Below are 15,415 nucleotides of genomic sequence, written 5' to 3'. Positions count from 1 at the left end.
GTGGGGTGGGGGAGGAGTGTTGAGAACAATCGCAGACGCCCCTCGGCCTGCGCTGCCCCAGCCTCTGCCCGGGAACCCCACACCTGGCCGCTCTTTGCGCGGCGCCGGCCGCCGCAGCGCCAGGACGGTCGGCGGCGGCGGCGGCGGCGGGCGGCGGGCGGCGGGCGGCGGGCGGCGTCTCCCGGCTCCGCACCGGGCACACATCATCCCTCCGCCGCCCCTGGCCTCCCGCTCCCGCTCGCCGCCGGGCCGCCCGCCTCGGGCTGGACAGCCCCCGGGGCCCCAGCCAGCACGCACTCACATCACCACTGTTGCCATCACCGCCTCCGCCGATGCCCTTCGAGGCCGCCGCCGCCGCCGCCTCCAGCTCTCGGCCCCTCTGTTGCAGCCGCCGCAGCCGCCGCCCCCTGCCTGCTCCCCCGCCGCCGCTCGCACTGCCCCACGCCGGAGCAGCCGGGCAGGGGCATCTCCTGCGGCGCCCACCGCCGCCGCCCCTCCTGCGGCTGCTGCGGGGGCCGCCGCCTCTCTTCGGGCACCGGCCCGCGGCCCGCCGGAGAGAGGGGGGCGGGGAGGGGGCGGGGAGGGGGGCGGTGGGAGGCGGGCAGTGGGCCCCGCCTCCTCCAGCACAGCCCGCTGAAGGGAAGACCCGGTCTCAGCTCTCCCCTGGGGCCCGCCCTGACGGAAGCCCAGCGCGTGGGATCGGAGCGTGAGCGCGAGGTGACCGGACAGGTGTGAAGGTGGGGATAAGGACCCGGGTGGCGAGAGTGTTCTGACTTCTCCAGGTTCCGCCGGGACGTAGGACTCTGGAGGCCCACCGGCACCCACAAGGAGACTACACTTCCCGGAGCGCTCAGCGGCGGCGGGAGTCCTCCGCGCATGCGTTTCGCGTAGCCCGCCGGGCTGGGGTGGGAGGGGCTGCAGCGCGGCGCTCTGGGAGTGGTGGACTGGGGGCGGGCGGACCCCGGAGGGAGGGGTGGGAAGGTCCGTGTCCCAGAAGTGACGTGTGCTGTGTGCGCCGTGACGCTCCGGCGTGGACTCTTCCCCGCGGGAATAAGGTCGATTGAATTGTTGGTGTGCAGCCTGAGTGACTGAGTTCCAGGCAATGCTGTTGGGACGCTGCACAAGTCGTCCAGCTGAAGGAGAAGTCCCGTTGAACTGACTCTCCTCACGGTAACGTGTTCTCCCCAACCCTGCTTCCACCTCCAGACCCCTGAGGTATCATTCTAGCCTTCTCCGACACTGGCGGTGCTCAGTCCGGCAGAGCAGGCCTCTGGGCTGTGTGTGGGATATTCCTTAGGGACGGACATCTTCCTTCTCCCTTTCCACCTCCCAGGCACCCAACCCATTTTGTGTAGTGTAACAAGTTATCCATTTTGTGTAGCGTAACAAGTTATGTTGGATTTTTTGAGTTCAGAGCATCGAATCCTTAATGGTTTGTTTTGTTTTTGTTTTCCCTGGTTGAATTTGAGTTGTTTTCTGGATATGTTTGAAGATGTAAAAATTCTCCCTATGGAAGAGGATATTAAAATCCTTAGGATGCTAATTTAGTGGTCTTTAAGTCAGAGTACTAAGGATTTTGTATAGTTCAGTGTGTTAACTTTTAGGGAGCTGAAGGTCTGAATGGGTGGGGCATTTAGATTTTCATGCCATTGAACAGTGGTCTCCCTTTGTTAATTCAACAGATATTTATTGAGCGCTGCTCTAGGTACTGGGGATACCATCAATGAAGAAAACAAACACAAATCGCTCGTTTTTGGAGTTTGCATTTTGGAGAGAGATAGGCAATGAGTCAAAAGCCTGGTATATCAGAAGGTGAAGAGTGTCGGTGGGGGTAGGGAGCTGCAGTTTTACAGTAGGTGGTCAGGGAAGGCCTGGCTGAGAAGGTAATTTTTGAGTAAAGACCTGAAGGAAGTGAGAGAGCTAGTCCTGTGGCTATCTGAGGGAAAGGAAAGTGCAAAGGCTCTGAGGGAGTCTGCATGGTGTGTCTGAAGAGCAGCCTAGGAGGCCAGTAAGTCAGAGCAGAGTGAGATAGAGAATTGTAGAAGATAAAGTCAGACAGATTGTGTAGGACCTTGTAGGCAATTTTGAAAATTTGGGTTTTCATTGTGAGGGAGGTGGGAAGCTACTGGAGAGGTTTGTCAGGGAAACACCATGATCTGAATGATCTTCAAAAAAAAAAAATTGTGATAAAATGTATATAACAAAGTTTGCTAATTTAACTATTTTTTAAGTGTACGATTCAGTGACATTAATTACACTCACTGTTACAACCGTCACCATTATTTCTAAAACTTCTGCATCACCCCAAGCAAACTCTGTAACTGGTTAATTAAGCAATAACTCCCCATTGCCCCCGCTGCCCAGCCCCTGGTATACTCTCTATGAATTTGCTTATTCTAGGTAGTATATACAAGTGGAATCATATAATATTGGTCCTTTTGCATCGGACTTATTTCACTCAGCATAATGCTCTCAAGGTTCATCCGTGTCGTACCATGTGTTAGCACTTAATTTCTTTTTATAGCTGAATACTGTTTAGTTGTGTGTATATACTATATTTTGTTTATCCATTCATCTGCTGACAGACAGACAGTTGGGTTTTTTCCCCCTTTTGGTTATTGTGAATAATGGTGCACTGAACATTGGCTTACAAGGATCTGTTTGAGTCCCTTTTTCCAATTCTTTTTGGGTCTGTACCTAGGAGTGGACTTGCTGGATCATATGATAATTCTATGTTTAGCTTTTTGAGGAACTGCAGAACTGTTTTTCACAGTGGTGGAACCATTTTACGTTCAATCAGCAATGTTATAAGTGTTCCAGTTTCTCCAAATCCTCTCAAAAACTTGTTGTTTTCTGTTCCTTTTTCTTTTGTCTTTTCTTTTTTTTCTTTTTTCTGTTCCTTTTCTTTTCTTTGTTTTCCTTTCTTCTCTTATCTTTCCGCTTTCCTTTTTCTTTCTATTATAGCCATCTTAGGTGGTGATGTGATGTGGTATCATTGTGGTTTTGATTTGCATTTCCTTAATGACTAAAGATGTTGAACATCTTTTCACATGCTTATTGGCCATCGGTATATCTTCTTTGCAGAAATGTCTATTTAAGTCCTTTGTTGTTAAATTGAGTTGTTTGTCTTTTTGTTGTTGAGTTTTAGGAGATTTTTGTGTATTCTTACTAAACCCTTATCAGATATACGATTTGCAAATATTTTCTCCCATTCTGTGGGTTGTTTTACATTTGGATAATGTTCTTTGATTCACAAAAGTTTTAAATTTTGATAAAGTCCAATTTATGGATTTTTATCCTTTTGTTGCTTGTTCTTTTGGTGTTCTATTTAAGAATTTGTTCCCAAATCCAAAGTCATGAAGATTTACCCTTATGTCTTCTTCTAAGAGGTTTACAGTTTTAGCTGTTATATTTGAATCAATATATTTTGAATTAATTTTTGCATATGGTCCAACTTTACTCTTTTCCATGTGGTAATCCAGTTGGCCCAACATCGTCTGTTGAAAAACTCCTTCTTTCCCCACAGAATAGACTTGGCACTCTGTCAAAAATCAGTAGTTTGTCCAGAAATATAAGGATTAATTTCTGGAAGCTCAGTTCTGTTCCATCGATCTGTATGTTTATCCTTATGCCATACCACTGTTTTGATTACTGTAGCTTTGTAGTACGTTTTGAAACTGGGAAGTCTGAGTCTCCAACTTTGTTCTTTTTGAAGACTGTTTTGGCTATCCAGGGCCCCTTAGAATTCCATGTGATTTTTTTTTTTTTTTTTTTTTGCAGCACCAGGTGGCTTGCGGGATCTTAGATCCCTGACCAGGGATTGAACCCAGGCCACGGTAGTGAAAGTGCCAAGTCCTAACCACTGGACCACCAGGGAACTCCCAATTCCATATGAATCTGAGGATTGGCTTTTCCATTTCTGAAAAAAAGGCTTTTGGAATTTTGGTAGAGATTGTGTTGAATCTGTAGGTAGCTTTGGGTAGTGTGACATCTTAACAATATTAAGTATTTCTATCCATGAACATAGGTGTTGTTCCATTTGTTGCAATGAAACTTGTCTTCTTTTTTAAAAATTAATTAATTAATTTATTTTTGACTGCGTTGGGTCCTCATTGCTGCGCACAGGCTTTCTCTAATTGCAGCGAGTCGGGGCTACTCTTTGTTGCAGTACGTGGGCTTCTCATTGTGGTGGCTTCTCTTGTTGTGGAGTACAGGCTCTTGTTACGGAGACAAGTCACGAACTTGTCTTTTTTATGAATGAAATGTCTTCTTTAATTGGCAGCAATGTTTTGTAGGTTTTGGTGTACAAGTTTTTCACCTCCTAGATATTTTATTTTATTCTTTTAGATGCTATTGTAAATGGGATTGCTTTCTTAATTTCCTTTCAGATTGTTCATTGCTGTTGTCTAGAAACACAGCTTATTTTTGTGTGTTGATCATGTACCCTGCAACTTTGCTGGATTTGCTTATTAAATCTAGTAGGTTTCTTGGAATTGGTGGGACTTCCCTGGTGGCGCAGTGGTTAAGAATCCGCCTGCCAAGGCAGGGGACATGGGTTCAAGCCCTGGTCCGGGAAGATCCCACATGCCACGTAGCAACTAAGCCCGTGTGCCACAACTACTGAGCCTGTGCTCTGGAGCTTGCGTGCCACAACTACTGAGCCCGTGTGCCACAACTACTGAAGCCCACGCGCCTAGAGCCTGTGATCCGCAGTGAGAGAAGCCACTGCAATGAGAAGCCCGCGCACCACAACGAAGGGTAGCCCCCACTCGCTACAACTAGAGAAAGCCCGCACACAGCAACGAATACCCAACACAGCCAAAAAAAAAAAAAAATCTAGTAAGTTTCTTGTGGATTCTTTGGGTTTTTTTTTTATATACAGGATCATGTCATCTGTGAGTAGAGGTAGTCTTACTTCTTCCTTTCCAATTTGAATGGCTTTTATTTCTTGTTTATATCTAATTTCTCTGGCTAGAACTTTCAGTACTGTGTTGAATAGCATTGGTGGAAGTGAGTATCTTTCTCTTGCTCTTGATCTTAGGGGGAAAGCTTTCAGTCTTTCACCACTGAGTATGATGTTAACTGTGGGTTTCTCATAAACCCCTTTATTGTGTTGAGGAAATTCTCTTCTATCCCTAGTTTTCTGAGTTTTTATATCATGAGAGAGTATTTGATTTTGTCAGATGCCTGTGTCAGTTGAAATGATCATGTGGTGTTTTTCCTTCATTCTATTAAAGTGACATATTACATTGATTTTCTTATATTGAGCCACCTTTGCATTCCTGGGATAAATCTCACTTGGTTATGGTATATAATCCTTTAAATTGAAATTTCTTTTAACAGAATCACTCTGACTACTGTTTTGAGACTAGACTATGGAGGCAAGCAGATAAGAGGTAATGTGGCTTGAACCAAGGTTTTAGCTGTGGAGGTGGTGATAGGAGGTAGGATTTCAGCTTTATTTTGAAGGTAAAACTAACAATATTTGCTGATAGATTGGATGTGAGGTGTGAAAGGAAGAGAGGAGTCAAGGATGATTCTAAGGTTTCTGGCATGAGCAATCAGAAGGATGGAGGTGTACCTACTGAGAATTGTATTTTATGGAAGGAGCAGTTTGGGGAAATTTTATACCTATTGAGTACAATATGTGCATTAGACATTCAAGTATCTAGTAAATAATTGCGTATACAAGTTTGAAGTTCAGAGGAGTGCTCTAGGCTGTTTATATAAATTTGGAAGTCACCAGTGTGCTGTAGGTAATTTTAAAGTCATCAGGCTGGATGTGATCTCCAAGGGAGTGAATGTAGATGGAGAAGAGAACAACCAGGTCTGTGACCTGAATCTTATGTGATGTTTGGAGATTGGGGAGGTAAGGAAGGATGGGCAAAGGGTACTGAGAAGGAATGCTGACTGATGTACATGGAGAATCAAAAGTTGTCACAGAAGCCTAATAAGGTGTTTCAAGAAGGTGAGTGTGACTAATTGGGTCGTATGCTGCTGGTGTGTTGAGCCAGATGAGGACTGACTGTAAGATTTGGCAGCATGAAGGTCATTGGTAACCTTGATATGAGTGAGCCCTTTTGGTGGGGTGGAGTGTCTTTTAAACACTGGGAAGAGACAATGGAAGGAGTGGAAATGGAGACAATGGAAGGAGTGGAAATGGAGATGCTAGTATAGATGACTCTTTTGAGTAGTTTTTCTATACAGGGGAGAAGAAGAACGGAGCAGTTAGCGAAGTCAAATTTGTTTGATTTTTTTAATGATGGGAGAAATTGCATATGCTTATATACTGATGGGACTTTGGGACTTTTCTGGTAGACTAGTAGAGAGGAAGAAATTGATGATGCAGAAGAGAGGTGAAAAATGCCCTTGACTAGATGAGAGGATATGGAATCTAGTGCACACAAGGAGGGGCTGGATTTAGGAACACAGATAAGTCATGGGGGATATCTATCTATCTACCTACCTACCTACCTCCATAATAGCATGGGCCAATTCCCAATTTTTTTTTTTTAAATAAATTTATTTATTTATTTATTTTTGGCTGTGTTGGGTCTTCGTTTCTGTGCGAGGGCTTTCTCTAGTTGCGGCAAGTGGGGGCCACTCTTCATCGCAGTGCGCGGGCCTCTCACTATCGTGGCCTCTCCCGTTGCGGAGCACAGGCTCCAGACGCGCAGGCTCAGTAATTGTGGCTCATGTGCCTAGTTGCTCCGCAGCATGTGGGATCTTCCCAGACCAGGGCTCGAACCTGTGTCCCCTGCATTGGCAGGCAGATTCTCAACCACTGTGCCACCAGGGAAGCCCTTTGCTGTTCTTGAGTTTAGATATAAATTACATTTTTTAACTGATTCTTGCTCACATATAGAAAAGTATCTTAATTTGTATATGCTTATCTTGAATCTGGTCATCTCAGGAGTATTTGAACCTTTTAGTCCAACTGATAAAATTTGATAAAATCAAATCACCTCAAAGTGATACTGGGGGAAAAGTATTTTGGAGGCTTTAGCTCTTTGATAAGAGTTAAGCTTACCTCATGTGAAAGCTGGTTAGTCATAGCAGTCAGCCTCTTTTAGTTTTTTATTTTTTTTATTTATCATTATCACCATTTTTATTGTTATCATCAACACCATCATTATTCTGCAGTACTGCCCTTGGGGATCATAGTGGTTTATCAACCTGTGTCCTCCCTCACAGCAGAGCAGTCAGCCTCTTTTAAAGGTGATTTTATTTCTTTTTTGATAAATGCCTTATATATGGGAGGATTAAGAAAGAGGATGGTTTTTGAATAATTTCTTCATTGGAAAATAAGCAATTAGAATAGTTTCACATTCTCCCCAAAATAATTGGAACCAGTGACCTTCCCTCCCTTCCCTTCTTTAAGGCTTTGCTTCTTTCTGAGTCCAGTGTTCTTGTCCCTGCATTTTATGATCTTCCACCTTTAGTCTGATAGGCTAGCTCTTCAGGGCAGGGCAGAGATTCACCCTCTCTCTAGGTCTCTTTGAGGCCGAGAAGGTAGAGATATGGGATCTTCCTAGTGTATGGTAGGAATAACAGGAGCCGTTGGAAAAAATATCAGAGGTTTGTTGCTTCTTCTGGAAATTTTGATGTGTAGCATGAGACATCACCTATTGGCACCTGATCCTTTTTTTTTTTTTTTTTGAAAATGATAATGCACAGGCCCATGGTATTTCTTTACAGAACAATTAGAACTATATGGCAAAGTCAAAAGGAATACCCATCAATCATTATTTGGCTAGAACACCAGGTTAGTAAAAGTGACTAGGACAGATGAGCAATGTTTGAACATATGTCACCGTATTTCACAATGGACCCTATCTGTGTGATAGATCATCAGTGTCAGGGAAGTCTGCTGTTTAATAATGAATGTTTCCATGCCTGGCAGTAGGAACCTGATCTGCTTTTGCTGTTCATTCATGAAATGAAGGCACTGGAGTGTGGTGGTAAGATAATTGGACTGGAAGATAACTTTTGCCTTCTGGGAGGTGTACAATCACAAGATTGCTGATTTTTCCTTTTACTCATTTCACGTAAACTTGCCCTGTCTGAATAGGCTAATTTGAAGGTCTTATGAAAGATTTGCGTTGAGTAAACTTACGGTTGCTTTCAGAATTGTATATTAATTTTCCAGTTTCTTTTTCACTCTGTCTCTATTTTTATCTTTCGCTCTTCCTCCCACACTTAAATTGGTCTTATTGTAAAATACTGCATTTTTCTTTCTACCTGACAATGCTGAATTTCAGCTCAGTACAGAGCTTTGCATCCTAAAGTTAAATATCACTCCCATTTATTTATGTTATTGTTTTGCCAAAAACCTTACTTTTGGTTTCAAGGTTCGTAGGATTCGCTGGCAAAATAAACACTCTGCACTAAGTTAAGCAAAAATTTAAAGAGTTTATTGAATTAACACGAGAATACAGTATATTAATTAAGAAAAGAATAGTATAACTAATTAAGAAAGAATAGTAAAGACAGAGGTTTATACATCACCGAATTGGGGAAGCACCTACATCCATATCCAAGCAGCGCTGGGAAGTCCCTGGAACAGCAATCTGGAGTCCCAATTGCGAAAAGGCCCCAGGCAGTGCGTGCACCCCACGGGTGAGACTTCAGTTTGCTACACGAAAGAGTCCCACTATAAGCACCAGGCCGAAGGCTGATAATAATCAGCCTGCGTGCAAATTTGCAGCCCTGGTATTATCATAAATGTCTTGGTCTTAACTCGGAAGTTTTGGAATGTTCTCTAATCCCCGGGGGCTGGCCAGGCCCTCAAGGTTCAAGAAGCCCCCAGACTTACTCCCTGTCTTATTTAATGATTTACAAGGTGTGCTGGCGTCACCCCTGCTGGCCTGTATGTAGCTCAGCAGTTTGGCATGTAGCCAGTTTTTAGGGTCGTTGCCTGGTCGGAGAGAGGCCTAGTGCCGCCTCTGAAGCCTGAACAAGACTACTTTACTAGCTTCCCCAACAGTTATAATTTTCTGTTACATTGCTATTTAATGTTATTTTATTCTTATTTTGATTTAAAAAGATTTGAAACTCTGTGAAGTTATGAAACTTTTGGTATTGTATCCTTGGTGTGGCTAGTTTTTTTATTGTTATAATTTATTTTTTGTAAGATAAGGGGTTAAAGAGAGAAAAGGATTGGCCACATACTTTTATTTTCAATTATATTTGTGTATTAGAATGCAAGCACAGAAAACTTGATTCAAACAGGCTTAACAAATAAGGAAATTTGTTATTAAAATGGAACTTGAAGGCTGAGGTAGGGCTGACTTGAAGACTGGTTTAGTCCATCTACCGTAGCTCCATTTCTCATCTTTGCTGTCTTCTGTGTGTTGGCTTCGTCCTCAAGCTGGCTTTCATCATGGTGGCAAACTGGCTGTTGAAGGCCCAGGCTTCCCATTTTCAAATATAGGGCATCTCTTTTGGTACTTTCTTACAAGAGCAAGACGCGTTATTCTCAGAAACCCCCTAAACACCTTCTCTTGTATCTCATTGGCCTGAATTAGATCATAGGTTTTATTCTTAACCCAAATTCAAGGGAATGCCTTGAGTTTAGGCCTGAGTTTCTGAATCATCATTGTGGCAAGGGGAATGGGATTACATTCAGATCATTTGGATTTTCCATGGGAGCTGGTAGTAGGGGCAGCTTCCTTGAAGCACATTGGCTTTGTGAGTAACTGGTCATTACCTCAATTAAATTTGTGGTACTGTACAAAGGGTACAGGGTGGAATGGATGCTGGGTAGGCAACCGTCAATGTCCTCGTGATAATGAGTCCTATAAAATTTCATCTCAGGCCATATGAAGTAAGAGTAAAAAATAAAAAGGAAAAATAGGCAGCCTAAGCAAGTTTTAAATTGACTTACTTGAAAGTTTTCTCTGCAGTTTCTCAGTTTATAGTGGTTGATTTTAGCTGACTGGCTATTGCTACTTACAGAACAGAGGAAATTCATTAAAAATAATGAATTATTCAGTTGAATAGTGAAATTCAGTTATAAAGCACTTCACTGTGCCATGGATTCAGTTCAGGTCAAGTCATGTTCCTGGTTTATGGGCAGTGCGGCTTCTCACAATGACACAGCATAGAGAGAGGCTTTTATTCTTTTCCCCTGTTGCTAGCATTTTAATGGCATTTTATTGTATTTATTTGTTTCTATTTGTATTTTATTTCAGTTGACTATTAATACAAATTTTAATTTATACTTTGTTATTATAAATTATATATTACATAATACTTGACAGTTATGAAAATTTGGTAGATGCCTATAAAGAAATAGGTCTCTCAAAAAAAAAAAATCCCACTACTTTTAAAATTGCCGTTATTTACTGTGGCTGGACCAAATGCTAATGGTGGTTTTATTTAGCTTTTCTTGTTTGCTTGCTTGGGTTATTTGGAGCGAAATTAAGATTAGCCGAAATCGAGCAATAGATTAATTAAAGCCTCTTTAATTAGGGAATTTAATGAGGGCTTTGTCGTGGATTCTTTAGTCCTAATTTTTTTACTCTGCCCCCTCCTATTCCTATTAGTGCATTGAAAAGGAGAAAGGAATTCTCAAAAAGAATACAGGAGAATACCTTATAAATTATATCTTCTACAATAAATTATAGATTGTACATGCATGTGTATATATGCATGTGTATATGTGTCTATGTAGTATATGTATATATATGTAAAGTAGTTGCTAGTATATTGGTTAAGTATAGATAAACTCATAGGGCAAGGTTACATTTTCAGAAACTATGTAATATAATAAAAGAACTCAAACCCAGAATTTTTAAAGTTTGTTGCATTGTTGATAACATTTGAAAGGCTTTTTGACTGGAAACTTCCTCTTTTAGTAAAAATAACATAATTGTATAGGCGAAACCCAAAGTGTCTAACCAAATTTAGGACATTGATAACCAAAGTGAATTGCTGAATCATTTAAGCTGCTTTAGTCTTATAAGCTTTTTGTTAGGTTATTTGAAAACACTAATCCAATCTTATAACTTATCAGTCTTTAAAATTTATTCTTTTTCTATATTCTCGTCTACACACATGAAAAGTTAGTTGAGTGTATGTATATTACTGTTGTAACTTGGATTGTAGTTGGAAACCTCCTAAATATAATTTGTGTAATATAGTTACAGAGAAATAAAATAGATGCATTTTGAAATTTAGTACTCCTTGGATCAGATCTGATGCATAAGAATGAAGTCTTTTTGGATAAATGAATCCATTTTCTTTTCTCTATTTGGATTTATCATTTAAAGGAACATTCTGCCTATGAAGCACTTCAGTGTTTAATTAACTTTTGATAAATTTATATACTTAGTCTAATTTGTATGGATTTGATATCTCTTTCTGTACCCATAGGTTCTTGATCCTTCTCAGTATATTAAAGAGAATGAGGTATAATAGCAGTAACAGATCTATCACTACTCCTATCAGTATGCCAACTCATGTATAGCTGCAGTTTAAGAGATGTCACATCAGGTTTATCACTGTTTATCTTCACATCAACCCTGCGGTCAGTAGGGCAGGTAATATATAATAATAATGTAATATAGTAAGGCAAGTAATATAATGGCAATTTAATCCCATTTTACAGATGAAGAAATGAAAATTTAGAAAAGTAGTGCCTTGTGCAAGACCACATGGATACTAAGTGGCCAAGTGTCACAGCATATTTTTCTAAAAAATTAAAGACCAATTCTCATACAAATATACAATGAGCACATCACATTTGTTTAATTCATTAATGAGGGCACCAACAGGAGATAAAATTGGTTCAAAGTGGAGCAAAGATTATATAGGTATAGGGTTCTCCAGAAAAATAGAACCAATAGGATATATATATAGATATAGAGAAAGATATTTACTGTGAGGGACTGCCTCATGCGATTGTGGAGGCTTAGAATTTCCACAATCTGCTATCAGCGAGCTGGAGGCCCAGGAAAGCCAGTGGTGTGTCATTCTAGGCCAAATTTGGGGGCCTGAGAACCAGAGGAGCCAATGGTGTGAGACCTGCTTAGAGTCCAGAGGCCTGAGAACCAGGAGTGCTGATGTGCAAGGGCAGGAGAAAATGGACATCTCCACCCAAGCAAAGAGCAAATTTCCCCTTCCTCTGCCTTTTTGTTCTATTGAGGTTCACAACAGATTGGATGATGCCCACCATTGGTGAGGGCAGTCTTCTTTACTCTGTCTACCTATTCAAATGCTAATCTCTGGAAATACCCTCCCAGACACACCCAGAAATAACTGTTTTACCAGCTCTGGGCTGGTAACCCTTAGGGCAGTCAAGTTAATACATTAAATTTACCATCACATAAAGACACTGGAGAAAGAACTTTGAAACAATTGCTAGCTTAGGTACAGAGCTGTCCTACAGGGCAGTAAAAACCATAGGCTTTGAGATTATCTTTTCTGCTGGAGAGAATTCAGTTGCATTTTTACTAGATAAAATTTTACAAGTTAACATGTAACTTCATAGAGTCTGAGTTTTTAATCAATAGTAAATAATGAGTTAAATAAATGTATATTCCGTATGAAATAATCATTGGGTGGGCTTGTGCTCCTGTATGACACTGAAAGGACATATTGCCTTCTTTTTGTCTTACTTATAACTTTTGGATAATTTTTCTTGATACAACGCAACATTGGAGCCTGCGTTTTCTGACTCCAAGTCTAGATTTCTTTCCACTGTACTTCCCTGCTTCTTCTTAGTATAATTTTTAATGCTAGAGCACTCTGCTGACCTTTGCAAAATCAGCTAGCCTTTGTTATTAGTTTTCCTTTGTGTGTAGTGATGGTGATACAGCTTTGTTCCTTAGAGAAACTTTGTGAAACTCAATGGATATTTGTAAAATTTGCATCAATGCCCAAAGTGAGAAATTGAAATTTTAGCTTGTTTACTGTGACTTCTCTTTTGTGACATTTTGTTAGAAAATTTTAGAATAATTCTAAAATTCTTGCATTTTTGATTAAATAATCAGGTTTGTAAAATAGTGTATTTCATCAGGTTAGCCTTCATATATTTTGAACAAAACAGAATTGAACCATTTTAGGTAGTAACTGAAAATTTGTCCACATTAAACAATATAATTGTCTCTCAGAGTGAGGCATTGAAATACTGATAATTTTTTCCTGGACTTGAAATGGTTTTCTGTATGTGCCATTTAACTTAACAGTGTAGTGTTTTTTTGTTTTTTGGGGGATGCATTTCAAAAAGGTTGGGATTCTTTATTAGCCCTCAAGCAATTAGGCAAGTCAGTTACTGTGGTAACAGTAGGCATTAATTTCCTTACCTTACAGGTTTTAGGAACAAAGAAATCTCTGAGCTAATCCACTGAAACCCAACTTTCTCTTGAGACTGGTGTGAAGTCTGTCCGTTCTCTAGAAGATGACACCATTCTAAGGGAAAAATGTGCTTTTGAGATGAATTTCTACTCTGCCAGAGAGAAGTGTATAGTATGGCTTAAAAGCTATGTGGTGAAAAAGTTATCCCTTCTTAGCTAATTTGGAACTGTGATTGGTCTTAAATTTTCTAAATCTGTTACTAATTTAAATCTTAAATCTTATTGGTGTGATTTCTGTTGACATGAACTAGAAGTGGCTTGAGTGGATAGCTTATCCTACTATCTAATTGCTGTCAAATAAAATCACCTAAGATGACTTCTTTCAAAACATAATTTGTAATTTTGGCAGATAATCTCTTAACATTTATTTGGCTAATATTACTAACCCTATAGTAAGCTCACTCATTTAGCTATAATGAGGTTCATTTTGCAACTAATTTATCAAAAAGCTTTTCTTTTCCAAGAAGTTGCATTCTTATTAGGTATTTTATGAATGTATTGTGGTGATTTAAAAAAATAGCTATAGTGGGTTGTTAATCACAGCAGCATTGGATATTTTCTAGTCTTAGAGCATTTTGTCTGTGTTCTGTAGCAGCAGTTGGCAAACTGGCTAGTAGGTCACATCTTACTTGCTGCTTGTACTGAATATGAGCCTAATGGTTTTTACGTTTTTAAGTGGCTGAAAAAAAAATAAAAAGAACAGTATTTCATAAAATTTGTGTAAATCCAGGTTTCACTGTGTATAAATAAAGTTTTATTAGAACATAACCATGCCTATTTCTTAAGTATTGTTTATAGCTTTTGTGCTATAGTGGCAAACTTGAATAGTTGGTGACAGCAACAGTCTGCCTGTAATATTTACTATCTGATCCTTTAGAGGAAAAGTTTGCTGACTCTTGTCCTATAGTATAAAAAATTTAACCTTGATTGTTCATTAAACAAACAAAAAAAATCTTTCCCACTTTTATTGGCATACGTTTCCCCCGATTGCAAAAAGGTAACACATGTTCTTATAGAAAATTTGGAACATATAGAAAAGCATAAAGAAGAGAATTAAATGCTATCTGCATTTGTGGGATAACCACTTATATTTTGGTATACATTGCCAAAGACCTTTAAAAATGTGTTTGTGGGGACTTCCCTGGTGGTCCAGTGGTTGAGACTTCACCTTCCAATGCAGTGTTGTGCGGGTTCGATCCCTGGTTGGGGAGCTAAGATCCCACATGCCTCGTGGCCAAAAAACCAAAACATAAAAAGAAGCAATATTGTAACAAATTCAATAAAGATTTAAAAAATAGTCCACATCAAAAAAATCTTAAAAATGTGTTTGTGTGTGTGTGTATGTATATATATATATATATATATATATATAATATGTTAATATATACATATAGACAAATACACATCTTTATTTTCTGAAATTAGAGTCTAACTTGCTTTTTTCACTTGATCAATTATAAGAACATCTTTTTAATGACTGCATAGTGCTCTGTTTTATGGCTGTACCATTATTTATTATTTAACCATTTTTTCATTGTTGGATGTATAGTCTGATTTCAACTTTTATTATTATAAATATTATATATTGCACTATATAATATATATTTTAAATATTGTGTATAACAAGGATGACTATCCTTGTATATAAATCTTTCTGGGGAATGCCGGTTATTTTTGTAAGATTAATTCTTAAAAATGTAACTATAGGTAAAATGGTGTGAAAACTAGAGAAGTATTTTGAAGGGATATCTTGGTATTGTGTGAAGAAACTCCCTTGGCCTGCCTTCGTGAAGATGGCTTATCTTCCATTTACCCTAGGTTCTGTTTAGACATACTAATTTTCACACTAGACCATCAAACTAGTCCTTTTAATAACTTGGCTGTTAAAGCATTTGATTGATGCTGATAGTTGATGGACTGGAAGAACTGGGCCAGTGCCCCACTCTGGGTTCATAGTTCTTCCTCACAATTCTACAGATGGGAAGGTAAATGATTTGCTGTGTGAGTGTTCCTAGCATCATTGTGGAGGCCATAGTGTGGAGTAATGCTCCAGGCCA

General features: G+C 40.0%; 2 protein-coding genes across 11 annotated transcripts in view; one reads left to right on the top strand and one right to left on the bottom strand.

Annotated features, from left to right (window-relative positions):
- The window catches only part of PURG (purine rich element binding protein G), a 35,281-nt gene extending 34,843 nt beyond the window's left edge, over nucleotides 1-438 (bottom strand). For all 4 annotated transcript variants that reach the window (XM_082444671.1, XM_082444672.1, XM_082444670.1 and 1 more), the window contains exon 1: nucleotides 302-438. The gene's annotated coding sequence lies outside the window, so the exon portion shown is untranslated. The remainder of the gene's footprint in view (nucleotides 1-301) is intronic.
- The window catches only part of WRN (WRN RecQ like helicase), a 124,091-nt gene continuing 109,108 nt past the window's right edge, over nucleotides 433-15,415 (top strand). For 3 of the 7 annotated variants that reach the window (XM_082444592.1, XM_082444590.1, XM_082444591.1), the window contains exon 1: nucleotides 976-1,170. The gene's annotated coding sequence lies outside the window, so the exon portion shown is untranslated. Of the gene's footprint in view, nucleotides 730-972; nucleotides 1,171-15,415 lie in introns of those variants that run through there. The other 4 variants (XM_082444594.1, XM_082444593.1, XM_082444595.1 and 1 more) reach the window with 3 other exon arrangements.

Source organism: Balaenoptera physalus (genome assembly GCF_965194825.1).
Source record: "Balaenoptera physalus genome assembly, chromosome: 21".
NCBI lineage: Eukaryota > Metazoa > Chordata > Mammalia > Artiodactyla > Balaenopteridae > Balaenoptera > Balaenoptera physalus.
The sequence above is the reverse complement of the archived record's forward strand: the minus strand, read 5'-3'. Positions and strand labels throughout refer to the sequence as shown.